At 33.6% G+C, this 4,998-nt stretch overlaps 1 pseudogene; it reads right to left on the reverse strand.

The window, feature by feature from the left end:
• Positions 1-572: 572 nt before the first annotated feature.
• On the reverse strand, positions 573-2,609 carry LOC145165276 (BTB/POZ domain-containing protein At5g41330 pseudogene; annotated as a pseudogene).
• Between the last annotated feature and the right edge of the window lie 2,389 nt (positions 2,610-4,998).

Raw genomic sequence — 4,998 nt, forward strand, 5'->3', positions numbered from 1 at the left:
CTATTCTGCGAACGTCAACCAGAACCTCTCTTGACAAATGACAACATCCATGCAAGCGTTATATGACAGAATTCCTACAAGTAAATGGATGCATTGGAAAAGTAAGTAGACCTTAATCTATATAAATCGAGAATGCAGAAATTTCAATGACCATTGATTCGATATGTACTTCATGGATCCTAAATCACTTTGTGGATCGTGGATTGTCATTATTAATGTTTTTACTTAACTCGTAATAACACCGTAGGTTGTTTTAATACAATATACTTATATCCATATGTTGTACGTGCAAAATGAAGTAGCTAGAGTTTAGAAAATTATGTTCTGCAAATCAAGAACCGATTTTTGAATTTTTAAAAATGTTTCGTTAAGTGTCGTTATTGAAGTTTTCACGTATTATCTACCCACATTGTAATTTTTCTAATTAAATGTGTTAACTGAATATCAAAAAGATTTGCTTCGTGAACTGTCTTAGTTAACGGTTTTACCTAGTTTCTACCGACATTCTATAGTTTTTCAAAGCAAATATGTATAGAATAGGAAGAGTGCTGATGGGTAGTCTAATAGGACGATTTTGCAACCACGGATATATTGTATTGTATTCATTAATCATAATAACAATTTTAACAACAACGAATATTGTACAAACTTACAAAAATTAACTGTAAACATAATATCCATCCTAACAAATTCAGGATTACATATAAATCAAATTGATTCAAAACGACTCTAGAACTTCTAATAAAAATTTTGATATCATGCATAATTGCATATCACTCTACACATCACTCTACACATTCGAGCACAAATTAAAAAAAAAAGTAAGACTTATAAAAACGATAATGTACACAAACAAATAATCAATATCTTTGTTTCTTTTGATCGCATAAAAGATCAAAATCATATGAAACTTCAAATGATCAAAATCTTCTTACAGAGCTTTGCCAGACCTCGACAAATTGCTGATCTTTCCTAGTAACGAACATTTTGTTTCCACCAAACCCTAGATTTGTGATCCTATTTTGTCCTAAATCCTTCGACCTACCCAACATGTTCTTCTTAAAGACCCTTTCTTCTTTCCCATTTTTAGCATTTCTCAAAGAACCCATCAAAACCTCAGACCACAGCTCCAATTCACCTTCTTTACTGCAAAAAACTTGATTCCCATGACTTTCAATCTTACAACCATACCCTTCTTTCTTCACATTCATCACTTTTCTTGAATCACCAAGACAATTCCAAGAATTATCAGACAAAATGCTCCTAAAATCAATGTAAGAAACCTCTCCAGAATTTGTTCCGATCTTGAAAACAGCTGAAAGGGTATCAGAAACTGTGATATCCGAAAAGCAATCGACTTTCTCTTTTATTTCTGAAACAAGATTCCCGGATCTTATATCCCAAAACTTGATGTTTCCTGAAACGCCAGATGGTCCACTGTGAGACCCAGAAGCCATTAGCAGTTTAAGACTTGGAATCCAATTCAATTTTGTTGATGGAATTGCGGAATCAAGATCAGCACCAAAGATTTCATTATGCCCAATTTCTGATACAACTTTGAAGCTATCATTCAGGTCGTATACCAATATAGAGTTTGAATTCCTGCGACTTGACTCAAAACTAGTGAATAAAAGCTCAGGGGAAGTTCCAATTGCTTGAACAGTTGAACCAGATTTGGTCACATTTTCCCAATTTATGGTTTGTCTAACATGACCCATTTCAAGATCAATGATTTGCAAGCCGGAGAAATCAGTAGCACCAGCTGCTACAACATTTGATGATAAAGCTAATAAAGAATCAATAGCCGTGAATTGGGTCAAAGTCGTAGACTTTCTTTGTAAAGACCAATCAAAAGATGTGATTTTGCTGCCATGAGAGACATGGACTGACCCGTATGGTGTTGTAGTGATTGCAGAAGGTGAATCTCTGCCACTGAGAGGCAATATCATTGATTTTTCAAGATCAAAAGGTTCAAATTGCGAAGGGTTAGATTGAGATTGAACAAGAAGATGTTCAACCCCATAAAACTTCGCTTCAAAAACAATATCTTGAATCTCAAAGGTTTTGGCTTTTGATGGAAGATTCCCGGTTCTTAATAGAGATAAAAGAATCGAAAACAATTCAGGGTCTCTATCAATAAAGGGGATTGAACTGTTCTGTTCAGAAGAATTGAAGAGATTGGAGAAAAGGGTATTGGACCCAGCTAGGGTTAGGGTTTGTACGGTTGTTTGAAAGAGTTGACCACCTACATCAATGGTGACTACGTTTGTTCTGGTGAAATCGTGAGGATTCTTGGAAACCCCATTTGAGAGAGGCTTTGACTGTGAAAAGGGTGGCATATTTTTCGAGGATTGCATAGAATCTGTGAGAAAAGATTGAAGGTTTTGAATGGGGGTTTAATGGTTGTCAAGTGAGGTGGCTGGTGGTTTGTTTTCTATCTAGGGTTGTTTGAACTTTGAAGTAGGTCGAGCTGTCTGTATCTGCTACTTGGTGAGGAAATTGATTTGTTTTTGTTTTTGTTTGTATAAGAAGAAGAATCAAGAGATTGTAGGATGTTGCTAAAACAGAACATATGGGTTTTAAATCCCGCTGTCCATGTTGGCTTCACTGCTGTACTACTTTCTGTGTTTTTTTACTTATATTAAATATCATAATTTTACCTATTTTAATGCTTTTTTTTTGTTTTATTAGTCAGTGTCGGCTTAGAGCTGCACAAAGGGCTGTTCCGGCCCGTATCCAGAAACCCGAACCGGCCATGGTGAAAACATGGCCATTGCAGCTATGGGTTTAGTTCGGCCCGGCTTAGACCTAGAAAAAAGGCTTCTTCTTTTTTGTTTTTGTTTTTTTTTTTCATATTTTCTATACATTTGACTCAATTATATGTATCTATCTTTTAATAATAACTAATGTTTTAAAATCTGGGTTTTTAGTTGACCCGGTGTGATGACCGGTTCACGGGTCAACCGGTTGAACCGCCGGGTCAATCCGGTTTATGGTCTTTTTTTATTTTCATATATTTTTATTTTCCTGCATAATGCATAGACATATAAAATCAATAATTTGATGTCCACAAAGTTTAAACATTGAAAAACAATGTTATAATCAATAAACATATGTCAATTGGATCATAATTACATAATCTACTCAATAAGAAACATTGAAACAGTGATCAATTAACAATAAATAATCAGTAAAGTAATCAAAACCGTCACTTGTTTCAAAAGAAAACATGTTTCAAAAGAAAACATTTCAAATTTGATTTCAGATTTCACCTATTTCAATTCAAAAACAGGTTTCGCTGGTTGTTTTGCAACATGTTTCAAACCATGATGAAACAGATTTCACAGTCGATAGGAGAAGAAAAGAAAACAAGTTTCAAAACAATGAAATCAAAAACAGGTTTTAAAAGATGAAATCGGAAAAGAAAAAGATGAAACGGACTTCACAGTCGATAGGAGAAGTCGATAAGAAAGCATCACATTAATCGATCGGAGAACGGGAGAAGAAAAACTCACCTTCTTTGTTTTGCATTTGTCGCTGATTTGGAGTAGGAAGAACCGAAGAAGCCGCAAACGGCTCATTGTTTTGGTGTTCGCTACTTGTATCCAAGCCCTATTAAAACGGGTCAATCCGGTTTTAACCGGTTCGACATAAACGGTTCGACCGCGGTTTAGGGGAAACCCGGCCGGTTCGATGCAGTCCATATTTTTACAAAAAACCGTTCTCAAATGACCCGCCTTCTACCCCGGGTCACGCTCCAACCGATTGAACCAGCTGGGTCGACCTGGGTTTTAAAACATTGATAATAACTAATGTTAACAAATGCAAAGGAAGTAGCATACCAAATTACAAATAAATGAACCTTTTTTTTGGAACAGAGAAATAAATAAACTAATCATTGGTAATTGTATAACGTCATATTTGTTAAAAAAATAATAATAATAATAAAGAGTTAATAACTTATAAAGATAACATATTTAATTGGTATTCATATTTAACAAATAATGTTTTTATACATAATTAACCATTCAACTTGTTTCATCCATTGAAAAATAGGTAGTATTACCTCTAGCAACTAGTAGTATTAACATTTTTTGAACACTTGAAACAAGTTAATAGTCAAATATGTACAAAAAAACATTGTTGTCTAAATATGAAAACGAAAAAAATATGTTAGCCTTTGAAGTCATTAACCCTAGGAAAAATGAAGTCATTTATTATTTTAGTTAAAACTACATTATTTGTTAATTGATGTAATCTATGAAAATTATCATTTTGATTTGATAAATTATTTAAATAAAATTCGAAGTATAATTAAAAAATTAGTAATATTCATTGATAAATATGAAATCCATGTTGTTGTTTAAAATTAATAAATTAACTTATTTATCATATAAATAAAAAATTAAACCATGTTATATCATAATTTTTTGTTTTTTCCATTAGAGTCATAATGTTCAATAGTGAAACTCGAAATATAAGTGTGGATCGAATGATCTAGATCACAAGTTGTCACACCCCCAAACCGGAACGGCGGAAACGTTCGGGGCCGGAGGACGTCATGTTTAGCATCACAACCAATGAATAATAGGAAACATAGCAACACAGCCAATACAGTGGATACATATATAAGTAAAATATTTACATCAGTTTGAAATCTTGTTTTAGGTACATCAAAAGTATGTAAAATATAAACATAAGACTCTTATTGCTCCAGCTTCTCAAAATCCAGCAGGTACCTGTCTACTAATTCCCTGAGAATACAAGCAGTTTTGAAAGAGTATCAGCCTAAAGCTGGTGAGTTCATAAGCATTTAGTTTTGGAGGAAAAAGGTTCTTTGATTCTTTTTGAAAAATGTTCCTCAAGTAAATCCCATATTTTCTTATAAAAAGTAGTGTTGAAAGATAAATCATCAGTTTTAGAAATGCCAGTGTTATCCTGGGAAAACCCTACATTTTCCTTAAAAGCAGGTTATCTGTCCTAGAGGTAGAGATGCCA

This window comes from Lactuca virosa, chromosome 3 (assembly GCF_052849685.1).
Source record: "Lactuca virosa cultivar CGN04683 chromosome 3, Lactuca_virosa_CGN04683_v6, whole genome shotgun sequence".
NCBI classification, from domain to species: domain Eukaryota; kingdom Viridiplantae; phylum Streptophyta; class Magnoliopsida; order Asterales; family Asteraceae; genus Lactuca; species Lactuca virosa.